At 51.0% G+C, this 14,836-nt stretch overlaps 1 long non-coding RNA gene across 1 annotated transcript; it reads left to right on the top strand.

Moving 5' to 3' along the window:
- The first annotated feature begins 1,424 nt into the window (after window positions 1-1,424).
- On the top strand, window positions 1,425-3,251 carry LOC115838272. Its single transcript, XR_004033270.1, has 3 exons — window positions 1,425-1,619; window positions 2,011-2,146; window positions 3,186-3,251. It is a non-coding gene; the product is annotated as an uncharacterized LOC115838272 (long non-coding RNA).
- The last annotated feature ends 11,585 nt before the right edge of the window (window positions 3,252-14,836 follow it).

The raw sequence follows: 14,836 nt of genomic DNA, 5'->3' as shown, positions 1-14,836 counted from the left end.
CTCTCCCCGTCTCCTTCCCTTCCACCAATCCATTAGCAAACACCGTTGTCTTTATGTTCAAAATATGCCCAAAGTCATCTGAGCACTTCTCACCACCTTCAGGCCTGCTTCAAGCCACCCCCCACCAGTCCCTCCTCAGTGGCCCCCCACCCCCAGGTGCCGTGTACCCTGTTGGCACCTGAGCCACAGCTGAACCCTCCACTGCCCAAGACCCTCTGCCACTCCCCAGCTGCTCTGACTGAGCACTGGATCCTTATAATGGCCCTGGACCTTGAACCTGGGCCTTCTCTCCCTGAGCCCTCTGCCGCTCTCCCCTGCTCATACCAGGCCAATGCTGACAACTTCCCCTCTGTGCCGTTCCGCTGCCTGGAATGCTCTCTGCCCAGATGTGTGCTTGGGTGACTGCTCGCCTCCTAGGAAGCTTGCTCAAATCTTGGCTCCTCAGTTAGGACAGCCCTAGCCATTCATCTCGAGGGCAAGGGGCAGAGAGTATAGGCTCAGTACGCGTATGGGGGAGGAGGAAGGGAGGAAGGGGGAGAGGGGGGAGGAGGAAGGGAGGAAGGGGGAGAGGGAGGAGGTGGAATGGAGGAATGCACAGGCCATTTCATTCCAGTGAGAACAGGTCACAAGGAACACCCAAAAGCAACCCAGGTGGTACAAAACTAAAGATGACCAAAGGCCACCATGAACGGGCGGGAGAGGGCAGCTCTGCTCATCAGCCCTGGGGCAGATGTGGAGACTCCAGATGTGTCACATCTGGACAGCCCCTTCTCTGCCCCTTCCTACCCCCTGTCCCGCCCATCCACCAGGGGCTCAAGACAATGCAGGAGACAGTTGTCCTTCTCCCAGGACCCTGGGAATGGCTGGGGCTGGGGAAGGTGCTCAGTGGCCCTTGAAACTCAGCTTATTTTTGCTCCAAACGGGTGACCCTGCCACCCCCATGAAAAGGCAGAGCACTAGAATGAGTGTCCAGACTGTGGACTCTAGTCCTCTTGATGTCCCAAGCTCAGTGTGTGACCTCAGACTAGGCACTTAGCCTCTGTGGGCCTCAGTTTCCCCTTCTGTCCAAATCGGGGGGTTGGAATGTGGTCACCCAACTAAAAGCCCACTCTACACTGAGCATCTGTAAATACAAGGAACACAGAGCCGATTTGTTAGGAAACCCGTCAGGCCCATCCTGACCTAGATGGGTTTCACTCTGACGTTGTGCAGTCAAATGCTCTACCCCTGAGCTACACCCCCTACTCTGACGTTGTGACCGCTGCACCTGGGCTGATTGTGCCCCAGACCAGGGGCAATGTCACCTGGCACCACCCTTTCCCACTACTCTTCCCTCGAGAGAGAGACTGGGGTTTCACACAGAGCAGTCGAGCCCCATAAATAGCAGCTGGCCACTCACAGGCCAACCCTCCCAGGCCCCAAAAAGGAAGTGAGAGACAGGCAGACACTTCTGTTCTTCCTGCAGAAAGTGCTGCTTCTACAGTAACTTGTCAGATGCTCCCCAGATTCCGGCACAGACCCGGCTCCTCCCACTTCTGTGGGTTGGCCAGATGAGTGAGAAACACAGGCACAACCAACGACAGGGAGCTGAGGCCGGACCCAGGAGTCTTTTTCCTATGGTAGGGTACATCTCTGTGTGAGGAAGCCCCATGGGGAGTCTTTGGGTGAGTTGCCAGGAGGAGGTGACTCAGAATAAACTCCCTTAGGAGGTGCATTCACTTCTAGATCCAAAGAGTCATCCCCTACCTCCTTAGGGTAAAACTAGATTTTGAGTATCACAGTGTTTGTGGATAACCTGGCCCCAGTGAGTCCCCTTGCAAGGGCCTTTGGAGATGCTTCTGCACATGGACACTAGGAGCCATGAGCAGAGACAGTTCCTGCAGCAGCATCTGAAACCACGAACCCTGGGAAGACAACGTGGCACTGCTTTCATCAGCCCTGCCCACGCTTTGCTAAAGTCCGTCCATTCAGCTCTTTCTCATGTTGACCGCACCACTGTTTCCTGCCCAGGTCCTGCCTGATATAGTAACAGGGAAAGGGATGAATATGACGCAATGTGCTCTTGTAATGGAGCATCACAGAGCAGGTCAAAGACACAAGCCACACAGCGACAAGTGCAGACAGGCAGGGCAGAGCACAGCTGCATGTAAGTACATTTTAAACACGGACCCCAACATAGCACTAGACATTGTTCATAACGCCTCCCTACATATGTAAAACACAAAAGTGGATTGGAGACACACAGAGGGGAGACTGCAGGCGCCTCAGCCTCTCACCCCTCTTCTCATCAGGCCGTCTCTCCACCAGTGGTTCTCTGCCTTCACTGTCAGGAGACATGTGGCCATGCTGTGGACATCTGGGGTGTGTCAATGATGGGGATGGGAGGGATTGCTACTGGCATCTAGGGGGTAGAGGCCAGGGATGTTGCCAACCATCCTAGGATGCATGGGACAGCCCCACAACAATGCAGGTGTGGCCCCAGCTCCTTCACAGCTGGCTACTTCCTCCTGGAGTAGCTGTGCAACTTGTACAACCACAAGCAACACGTATTTGTTTTACAAGGAACTCACTGGAGACAGCACCCAGTCTGAGAACTTTGCACTACGGAAGGCTTTTGTTTTTGAAAACCGAAATTACAGAATAAATTACGGAGCGAGAGCAAGAGCAAGAGCGAGAGCGAGAGAGAGAGAGAGAGAAACTTCACCATATGGGTTCAAGTGAGCAACCTGGGTATTCTCAGCTCCTGGTGGAAAGGGAGGTGCTAATCTCAGGCGGGCCCATCTGCTGTGGCATGGGGCTTGGTTTTGAGCTGCTCCTTCCACTCCTGGCACAAGAGGAGCAGATGTTTAGGGCAGCCACATGACTAACTGGGCAGCCAAGACCAAGACTCCTGTGCATGCTGAAACTCATGTTCTCAGTGGAAAGGAAAGATCTGCTGACCGCTCAACTCAGGATGAGAGGTGTGGTGAGTCACCGGCGGGGCCTCTGTGTGGCCCAGACCAAACAGCTGGTTTTGGGCATGGCAGAAGTCAGTGAGGCAAGGCCCTGATGGGTGGCACCTACCTGAGTGCTACCTAGCCAAAGCCAAGGAGGAGCCATCCAGCACAATCCGTTCATGCAGCTCGCACACTACAAGTGGCTACTAGTCTCTTGTGGAGTTTTAAATTTAAAATCTTGCTTTTCAGCCCCACCAGGTACATTTCAGATGCTCAGCAGTGCACTTGTGCCTTGTGGCTGCCTTCTGGACAGCACGGATGCAGACCATCTCCAACCATCCCAGAAAGTTCCATCACAGGCACTGAGCCGAAACTGGCCATGGTGATGGAGCTGCCAGGAGGGTGAAGCCCAACCTCACTTTGGTCAACATGGTCCACACATCAGGGATGGGTACCCAGGGACAGGTGCCCAGGGGCGGGTGCCCAGCGGCAGAAAGGTTTTCAGGGAACCTTCCTGCTCACAGGCACTCTCTCAGTGTCATGCTCCATCCTGTCTTGGCTCCTCTCCTCCACTCTGCCCCAAGCCTGGAGCCGTCTGTCCTTCCTCTAAGCTCCAGGAGTCTCTGGGAGGTGTTTATGGGTTAACTCTGTTGAAATGCACAGGGATTTCTCAGAATAAAGTTCACTAGCCTTTGTTGGCCTGGAGGCCCTGCCTGCCCTGCCTCTGCTGCCTCTCTGTCCTCCACCCTGGTTCTCTCCACCCCAGCCTAGGTTCCCCAAACACATCAGGCAGGGCCTGCTTGCGGCCTTTGCAGCTGCTGTTCCCTCTGCTTAGAATGCTCTTCCCCAATGCCCCTGGTCATCGCCCTGCCCCCCACTGCTTCAGTCAGATCTCTCAAATATCACCTCATCAGAAAGCCTCCCATTCTAGCTAAAAGAGCTCAGGTATATGCACACTCACACACACACACACACCCACACACATTCACATATGCACACACACACTTTGATGCTCACACACTCATACTCACACACCCTACATGCACACCCCACATGCCCCACAGGCACACCCTCCACACACGCACCCCACAGGCACACCCCCCAAACACATACCCCACACACCCCACAGGCACCCCACACACACCCCACAGGCACACCCCACACATACACATCCCACAGGCACCCCACACACACTCACCCTACAGGCACACACCCACTCACCCCACAGGCACACCCCCCAAACACATACCCCACACACCCCACACACACCCCACAGGCACACCCCACACATACACATCCCACAGGCACCCCACACCCACTCACCCCACAGGCAGCCCCCCCTCACAAACACACCCCACAGGCACAGCCCCCAAACACCCCACACACCCCACAGGCACCCCCCACACAGACACCCCATAGGCACACCCCACACATACTCACCCCACAGGCACACCCCACACATACTCACACACCCCACAGGCACAACCCCCAAACACACACTCCACACATCCCACAGGCACCCCACACACACCCCGCAGGCACACCCCACACATACACATCCCACAGGCATGCCACACACACTCACACACCCCACAGGCAGCCCCCCCTCACAAACACACCCCACAGGCACAGCCCCCAAACACCCCACACACCCCACAGGCACCCCCCACACACACACCCCATAGGCACACCCCACACATACACACCCCACAGGCACAACCCCCAAACACACACTCTACACACCCCACAGGCACAACCCCCAAACACACACTCTACACACCCCACAGGCACCCCCCACACACACACCCCATAGGCACACCCCACACATACTCACACACCCCACAGGCACAACCCCCAAACACACACTCTACACACCCCACAGGCACCCCACACACACCCTACAGGCACACCCCACACATACACACCCCACAGGCACCTCCCCACACACACCCCACAGGCACCCCACACACACTCACATACTCCACAGGCACACTCCACACACATACACCCCACAGCCACCCCACAGACACTCACACACCCCACAGGCACCCCACACACACTCACATACTCCACAGGCACACTCCACACACATACACCCCACAGCCACCCCACAGACACTCACACACCCCACAGGCACCCCACACACACATACCCCACAGGCACCCCACACACATACACACCCCACAGGCACCCCCCACACAGACACCCCATAGGCACACCCCACACATACTCACCCCACAGGCACACCCCACACATACTCACACACCCCACAGGCACAACCCCCAAACACACACTCCACACATCCCACAGGCACCCCACACACACCCTACAGGCACACCCCACACATACACACCCCACAGACACCCCCACACACATACACACCCCACAGGCACCCCACACACACACACCCCACAGGCACCCCCCACACACTCATACACCTCACAGGCACACCCCACACATACACACCCCACAGGCACCCCAAACACACACACCCCACATGCACATCCCACACATACTCATACGCCCCATAGGCACACCCCCCAAACACTCACACGCTGTACACACCCCACAGGCACCCCACACACACTCACACACCCCACAGGCACCCCACACACACCCCACAGGCACACCCCACACATACACATCCCACAGGCACCCCACACACACTCACACACCCCACAGGCACACCCCACACACACCCCACAGGCACCCCCCCCACACACACACCCTACAGACACCCGACACAGACATTCACATACCCCACAGGCACACCCCATACACATTCACACACCCCCTGCGCACACGCCCACACCCGGACACAGCCCACAGGCTCCATGCGCCCCGCACGCCCATGCTGCGGGCGACCGGCTGTGATTTTCCTAAGCAGACGCCCCCTGGCGGCTGTCCCTCCACCGATGCTGAGGAAGCTGGCACCCAGCAGCCACTCCCAGGCTCAGGGGCCTGAACCTTCTCTTCTCTTACCTGTCTGGGATTCGTGCCAGCCAAGGGCCTCGGAGTGGACATGATGGGTTTCTGAGAGTCAGAGCCCTCGAATGGAGCTCCCAGCCCTATGCTTTGGCTACCCCGGCTGTAGGAAACCCGTGTGGCAGGAGGACAGGTCACTGGACTCAGGATCAGACGAGCTGGGCTCCAGTCCTGACACTGTCCTGACTGGCTGTGTGACCTGGAGCAAGTCACTTAACGTCTCTGAACTTCACTCTCCTCCCTACTGAAATGAGGGAGTCAATGTGTTGAACAGGGTTTGGTGAAAATGTTTCTCTCCTGGATCCTGAGTGGTGGTGTAACTGACTACACACTCTCTGGAAGGGGATTTGGTAACATGAATCTAGAGCAGGGGTCTCAAACTCAGGTGCCCCTGGGAGCCAGGAAGGTGATGTAATAGAGAGAGAGCCCATTAGCACAAGGGCAAGGGCAGCTCTGATTTTGTTTTGTTTTGTTTTTTATATAGGGTCCTGCTCTGTTGCCCAGACTGGATTGCAGTAGTGCAGTCTCAGCTCACTGCGGACTTGATATCTTGGGCACAAGTGATCTTCCAGCCTCAGTCTCTTGAGTAGCGACAGATGTGCACCTCAATACCCGGCTAAATTTTTAACTTTTGTAGAGATAAAGTCTTGCATGTTGCAAAAGCTGGCCTCAAAAGCCTGGCCTCAAGCAGTTCTCCTACCTCAGCCAGGTGCAGTGGCTCAGGCCTGTAACAGTGCTGAGATTACAGGCCTGAGCCTCTGCACCTGGCCTGATTTTAAAGAAAAAAATTGGTCAGATGCAGTGTCTCATCCTTGTAATCCCTACACTTTGGGAGGCCGAGCTGGGTGGGTCACCTGAGATCAGCAGTTCGAGACCAGCCTGACTAATATGGTGAAACCCTATTTACTAAAAATACAAAAATTAGCTGGGCATGGTGGTGTGTGCCTGTAGTCCCAGCCACTTGGGAGGCTGAGACAGGAGAATTGCTTGAACCTGGGAGGCGGTGGTTGCAATGAGCCGAGATCTCACCACTGCACTCCAGCCTGGGCAAGAGAGAGCAAGACTCCGTCTAAAAAAAAAAAAGAAAGAAAAAAAATTTGAGGTAAAACTCACATAACATAAAATTCATCATTTTAACTATTTTAAAGTGTACACTTCAGTGCTGCTTAATACACTCACAGTGTTGTGCTACCATCAGCAGTATCCCATTCTAGAACATGTTCATCATATTAAAAGGACACCCGTACACATTAAGCAGTCACCCCCCTTTCCTCCTCCCCTCATTCCCTGAAAGCCATTAATCTGCTGTCTTTCTGGATTTACCTATTCTGGCCATTCCATATAAATGGAATCATACCATATGGAATCTTTTATGTCTAGCTTCTTTCACTTAGCATAATATTTTTATAGATTTATCCATATCATAGCATGTATCAGTATTTCCTTACTTTTTATGTCTGAATAATATTCCATTATGGATAGAGCACATTTTGTGTATTCATTCATCAACTGTGCACATTTGGGGTGTTTCCATCTTTTGGCCATTACAGCAATTACAATGTACTGCTAAGAACATTTGTGTACAAGTGTTTGTTATCAATTCCTTTGGGATACACAGCTAGGAGTAGAAATGCAGGGTAATTCTATGTTAAACTTTTTGGGGAACAACCACATTGTTTTCCACAGCAGCTGCACCATCTTACATACTCATCAGGAGTGTACGAAGCTTCCAAGTTTTCCACATTTTCACCAATACCTGTTATTCCCCTGGTCCCAAAATTATAGCCATCCTGATAGGTGTGAAAAGATACCTCATTGTGGTTTCGATGTCATGTGCCTAATGATTAATGATTTTGTACAACTTTTCCTGTGCTTATTGGCCACTTGAACGTTTTCTTTGGAGAAATGTCTATTTAAGTCCTTTGCCCATTTTTAAGTTGGGTTATTTGGGTATTTTGTTGTTGAGTTGTGAGAGTTCTTCCTTTATCCTGGATACTAGACATTTATCAGCTATATGCTTTGCAAATATTTTCTCCTATTCTGTGGGTTTCCTTTTCACTCTCTTGATAGTATTCTTTGCTGTATATACATTTTTAATTTTAGTGAAGTCCATGTTATTTTTTCTTTTGTTGCCTGCACTTTTGTTGTCAAAGCTAGAAAACCACTGCCAAATTCAAGGTCATGAAGATTTACCATTATGTTTCCTTCTAAGAGTTTTATAGTTTCAGCTCTTATATTTACAATTTTAATCAATCTTGTGTTAATTTTTGTATATGGTGTGAGGTAAGGATCCAACTTCATTCTTTTTTATGGATATCCAATAGTTCCAGCACCATCTTTGAAGAGACTGGCCTTTCCCCACTGAGCAATCTTGGCATTCTTGTCCAAAATCAACAGACCGTATATCCGAGGGCTTAATTCTGGACTCTTAATCTATTTCATTTTCTATATATCTGCATTGTCTCAATCCATTCCGTTGCCTGTATGTCTATATTCCATTCTGTAAGTCTGTCCTTATGCCAGTATCACAACCTGTTGATTGCTGTAGCTTTGTAGTAAGTTTTGGAAATCAGGAAGTGTGAGTCTGTCAACTTACCCTTTTTTTCTTTTCAAGATGGTTTTGGCTGTTTGCAGTCCCTTGCAATTCCATAGCAATTTTGGGAATCAGCATTTCCATTTCTACAATAAAGGACATTGGAATTTTGATAAAGATCGCATCGAGACTGTATTTTACTTTGGGTGGTATTGCATCTTAACAATATTAAGTCTTCCAGTCCATAAACATGAGCTGAGTTTCCATGTATTTAGGTCTTCTTTAATTTCTTTCAGCAATGTATTGTAAGTTTCAGTGTACAAGTCTTTCATCTCCTTAGTTAAATTTATTCCTATGAATTTTATTCTTAAGGCTGCTGTTGTAAGTGGAATTGTTTTCTTAACTTTCTTTTTGGATTGCTCGTTGCCAGCATATAGAAATACAACTAGTTTTTGTGTGTTGGCCTTGCACTCCACAACATTGCTCAATTCCTTTGTTAGGGCCAATAGTTTTTCAGTGGATTTTTTTCTATATAAGATCATGTCACCTGTGAATAGTTTTATTTCTTCTCTTCCGATATGATGCCTTTTATTTCTTTTTCTTGCCTAATTTATCTGTCTAGAATCCCAGTACTGTGCTGAACAGAAGTGGTGAAAATTGGGCATCCCGTCCTGTTTCTCTGTTGGGGTAAATGCTTTCAGCCTTTCATCATTGAGGGTTTTTCACAAATGTGCTTTTTCATGTTGAAGAAGTTTCCTCTGTTTCAAGTTTGTTGAAGGTTTTTAATCATGAAAAGATGCTGGCTTTTGTTAAATGCTTTTTCTGCATCAATTAGGATGATCATCTGGCTTTCTCCCTTCATTCTTGTAATGCAGTGGATTACATTGATTGATTGGGCAGCTTTGATTTTCCAAGATAAGCTGTAAATCTGCATTCTGATGGGAAATCTTACTTTTAAAAATGTGTGCACAGGCTGGGTGGCTCATGCCTGTAATCTTAGTGCTTTGGGAGGTTGAGGCAGGAGGATTGCTTGAGGCCAGGAGTTTGAGATCAGTGTGGGCAATATTACAAGACCCTGTCTCTGCAAAAATAAAAAAAATATTAGCCAGGCATGGTGGCATATGCCTGTAGTCCCAGCTACTATGAAGGCTGAGGCAGGAGGATTGCTTAAGCCCAGGAGTTTGAGGCTGCAGCGAGCTATGATCACGTCACTGCACTCCAGCCTGGGCAACAGAGTGAGACCTTATATCTAGAAAACAAAACAAAACAAAAAAACTATGTACATAAAAACTGCATAGGCCAAATGAAACTCAGCTAACAGACAAGCTGGCTCTGGCCCACCAGTTTGAAATCACTAATCAAGGGACTTAAAAGTCCTCCCTCCCTTTGACTCAGGAATTCCACTTCCAGGGATTCATCCAGAAGAAATAATCCAAAATGTGGGCAAAATTTGACACCTGCATTTGAGTATCACCTTTAATTGCCAGAGCTAGAAAGTCCCTGAACACCCAAAAATAGGGGACACAAAAATGTCACAGTCAGCCTAGTAGAGTGAATGTTTTGCAGCCACTTAGAATGGCTTTCATGAATACTACGAAATGTCATCAATAGATACAGGTGATATCATTTTAACAAAGGTTGTTCAATATCACCACAATTGTCATCTACTATGAATATAAACTTTTTTGTGACAAAAAGAAGAGGGGTTCCCCAAGGCCTCCTCTCTGGCTGGGGTAGTGTGGCTCAGCAATCGTTCATCTCCCCACTGCCCGCCTTTCCTCTATTTCCAAATTTGGAGTGATGTCCTGATATAACGTTTCTTGGCATTTCCCACATTTGATTCGCATTTTAAGCACTTGACTCTCAGGAGCACATCTCCACACACCAGTTTCCCTTTGGCTGGCTGTGTGCTGGTCCACAGCCATTTGCCCTGCTGGTCCCACATAGGAAGTGCTTTGGGGAGAAATCCACCCCCTGTCCCACCCATCCCTGTTTTTCATAAGCACTTGAATCAAAACAATCTTTTTGTTTTTGTTGTTGTTGTTTTGAGACAGAGTTTCGCTCTTGTTGCCCAGGCTGGAGTGCAATGGCACGATCTTGGCTCACTGCAACCTCCGCCTCCCAGGTTCAAGTGATTCTCCCACCTCAGCCTCCCGAGTAGCTGGGGTTACAGGCATGCGCCACCATGCCCAGCTAATTTTTGTGTTTTTAGTAGAGACAGCATTTCTCCATGTTGGTCAGGCTGGCCTCGAACTCCTAACCTCAGGTGATCTGCCCTCCTCGGCCTCCCAAAGTGCTGGGATTACAGGTGTGAGCCACTGCGCCCAGCCGAATCAAAACAGTCTTGAACATCATTTCTCACATTGCTGGCTGGCAGGGAGGCACCTGTCTCCAAGAATTCAACACCATGGACAACGGGATTCACTGGGCTGCCATTTTTGACTGTTGCAACCACAGCCCTTTGTCTAAGCAGCTGGGATCACAGCCTCTTCCATTCTTCCTTCTTGTACATCATGTCGTGGAGCAGATGCTACACACAGAAACCCAACAGTTCTTTCCAGGCTTCAACCTGTAAAACCCAACTCCACTCTTGAGTATTCTAGGCCCGCACATCAATGACAGTGCCTTGGAAACAGATTTAAAAAAAAAAAAGCGTCCCTAACCCGGCTCAGCCTCCCCGAGGAGTTGCCGCTCAGCTGCGTGTTGTGAGGTAGATGTAGAGAGAAAATGCTTCACAACCAGCAGGCCGGGTGCGGTGTGGCACAGGCCCATCCAGCAGCCCACAGCACCCTGCTGGGCTCAGAGGAGAGGGGACACTGCAGGGGGTGGGGAAGGGCTGCGTGGAGGGGGCCGTGTTTGAGCTGAGCCTCTGTGCTGAGTTCAGTAGCGACCTCCCCAAAAGTCATATCCACCCAGCACCTGTGAACATGACTTGATTTGGAAATAGAGTCTTGGCAGATGTGATCAAGGGAAGATGAAGTCTTGCTGGATTAGGGAGGGCCCTAACCAATGACTGGTATCTTTATAAGGCAGGGGACATTTGGACAGAGACACAGGAAGGAAGGCCATGTGAAGACGGAGGCAGAGGTTGCATCCAGAGCCCAGGAACACCGAGGGCTGCCAGCCACCAGCAGAAGCCAGGGAAGGGGCCAGGAGGGGCAGAACCTGCCGACCCCTCAATTCTGGACTCTGGCCTCTAGAACCCTGACAGGATAAACTTCTGTTGTGTTAAACCCCGTTTGTGACACTGTGTGATGGCTGCCACAGGACCCTGGCAGCTTGAAGGAGGCCTTATCTAAAGGCCCCTCAGCACCTGTGGGTGGGTGGCCACTCCTCCTGGGTGAGAGCCCTCCTGGGTGACAGCCCTGGTGACAACCCTCTTGGGTGACAGCCCTGGTTGAAAGCCCTGCTGGGTGACAGCCCTCCTGTGTGACAGCCATCCTGGGTGATACCCCTCACTGCCCCTTAGTGGCTGACTGGCATACAACAGGGCACCAGGTGCCGGCATCTCCCTATGGTCACCAGCAGGTGGCACCCCTGACCTAGGTGCTGGGCACACTGCACCCCAGCTTCCTGGTTGGACTGGGAGGAGCTAGTTTGGGAGGGGTGGAGCCCTGGGCCGCCAACCCTGGACCAAAGGCAGATGGTGAGCATGGGTGGACCCCGCTTCTTTACCTTCCTGAGGCCTTGGGCGAGGGGCTGGCTGCCTGCCCTGTGCAGAGGACTTTGTCCCTGGAGCCAGTGGGTGCAATGAATTTCAGGGCTCTGAGCCAGGGACAGAGGGGCACAGAGGGGTAAAGGGTCCCTCACTCTCGCCTAGCCCCTAGTCACAATCTGGGAAAATTTCCAGAGGCTGTGCGGGGTGGGGTTTTTCAAACCAGTCCAGTGGCTGGAAACCAGTCCAGCCTCCCCTCTGACTCTGAGAGGCTGGGCCTAAGCCCCCGCCCCCATGCAGGCTGAGATGAGAGGGAGTGTCTGTCCCAAGGAGGGCAGGAGCAGGCTTCCCTTCTGAGGATCCGCGGGGGTGGGTGGGCTTTGTCCTCCTCCTGGCAGAGGGAAACGCTGGCTTCTTGAAGGACCATTCCTTAGGGTGGGGTGGGGTGGCATGGGGATGGGAATGGTGGAAAGAGCACAGATCAGGAGGGAGACCCAGAGTCCAGCCCCCTCTGCTGCTCACCTGCTGGGCTCCTCCCTCCTCTGGCCAAGTCTTGGTTTTCTCAGTTGTAAAATGGGCCTGACTCTGTCCCTATTTTTCACAGATGGGGCATCAGCTGACCCGACAACACACAGGAAAAGCTCTGCAGAGTAACCTCTCTGGGTGTTTTTGGTTTTCAGTCTGGGGTTTTGTTTTACATGTGCTAAAATGCAAAGAACATAAAAGTTACCATTTTAGGCCGGGTGTGGTGGCTCATGCCTGTAATCCTAGCACTTTGGGAGGCCGAGGCGGGTGGATCACGAGGTCAGGAGATCGAGACCATCCTGGCTAACACGGTGAAAACCCGTCTCTACTAAAAATACAAAAAAAATTAGCTGGGTGTGTTGGCAGGCACCTGTAGTCCCAGCTACTTGGGAGGCTGAGGCAGGAGAATGGCGTGAACCCAGGAGGCAGAGCTTGCAGTGAGCCGAGATCGGGCCACTGCACTCCAGCCTGGGCGACAGAGTGAGACTCAGTCTCAAAAACAAACAAACAAACAAAAAAAGATACCATTTTAACTACTGTTAAGTATCTAGTTCGGTGGCATTAAGTACATTCACATTGTTGTGCAACCATCCCCATCGTCCATCTCCAGAACCCTTTCATTTTATAGAAATGAAACTGTCCCCATGAAACACTGACTTCCCTTTCCCCTTCCCCAGCCCCTGGCAACCCCCATTCTACTTTCTGTCTCTAGAGATCTAACTACTCTAGTGCCTCACCTACATGGAATCATACACGATTTGTCTTCACAGACTGGCTTATTTAGCTTAGCATAACGTTCTCAAGGCCCATCCATGTGGTGGCCTGTGTCCAAACTTGCTTCCTTTTGAAAGCTGAATAACATTCCGCTGTGCAGATGTCCCACAGTGTACTTCTCCATTCATCCGTGGAGGGACATCCATGGAAGGGACACCACTTCCGCATTTCAGCTATTGGGAATAAGGCTGCTGTCAACACGGGTGTGCACACATCTCTTTGAGACCTGCTGTCTATTCTTTTCGGTGTGTTCCCGGAAGTGGGATGCCTGGATCATGTGGTAATTCTGTGTGTGTGTGTGTGTGTGTGTAATCTCCTTCCTGTTTTCCTTAACAGCTGCACCAGTTGACATTCCCACCAACAATATGCAAGCATTGCAGTTTCTCCACATCCTTGCCAGCATTTGCTATTATTATTTTTTTACAGTGACCATCACAATGGGTATGGGTGGTATCTCCAGGTGTTTGAGCAGCTAGGATTTGATGCAGGCATCCAGCACTTATAAAATCCCTGGATGAGTTGGAGGAGAGGTCTTGGGTTGCCCCTGCCCCATGGCTCCCAGAACCCAGCAGAACCAAACTGCCCAGGAGGTGGGAATCGGGGTGCCACTGAAGCACCACTGACTTTGTGAGGTGCAGGGACCTGGGATCAGGGCCACTGGGCAGCTCAAGACCAGACACTGGAACACTGCTTTAGACACTTACACGTGCCTGTGACCCTGCTGGGTGGCAGAACACGGCCCAGAGCTGCCAAAAGATGTCCCCCACCCCCGCCTCCTTGATCTCACCTGAGCGTGTTACTAGTGGATCCTAACCCTGGAAGCCATTGCAAGGGAACCAGGAAATGTAGCCTTCAGCTTCCCAGTCCCTGCTGGTCAGGAAGGCACAGGAGGAGGAGGTGGGAATGAGTGTGGAGGGCCACATATCAGGCCAAGGCAGCAGGCACTCAGAACACAGCGGCCTAGAAGCAGGGTACATGAAGGGATGCCCCTCAGCCACACCAGCCTTCAGGGCCCCAGGCAGCCTCCCTCCTGCCAAAGGTCTTTGTGTATGTTGTTCCTGCCTTCTCAAATGTTCCTCCCTGTCCTCTCTTCCTCCACATAGCAAGGAAACTTCCACTCAGCCAAAAACTATCACTGTCTAGTACAACCCAAATATCCATAAACAGAAAACATCAACAAATGACAGTGTATTCATACAATGAAATACTATACAGCAATGAAAAGAATCACCTACGACCACGTACAACAATATGAGAGGATCTCACAGATGTCATTGTTGAGTGAAGAAGCCGGACTCAAAAGAGCACCATCCACAAACCTCCATTACTAGGAAGCTCAAAAAGAAGCAGAATTAATCTATGGCACAAGGGTTGAGAAGAATGGTTACTTCTCGGGGGGGGAGTGTTGGATGGGAGGGGACAAAGGAG

Source organism: Nomascus leucogenys, chromosome 14, assembly GCF_006542625.1.
Source record: "Nomascus leucogenys isolate Asia chromosome 14, Asia_NLE_v1, whole genome shotgun sequence".
NCBI classification, from domain to species: domain Eukaryota; kingdom Metazoa; phylum Chordata; class Mammalia; order Primates; family Hylobatidae; genus Nomascus; species Nomascus leucogenys.
Note: the sequence above shows the minus strand (reverse complement) of the source record. Positions and strands in the feature narration are given on the sequence as shown.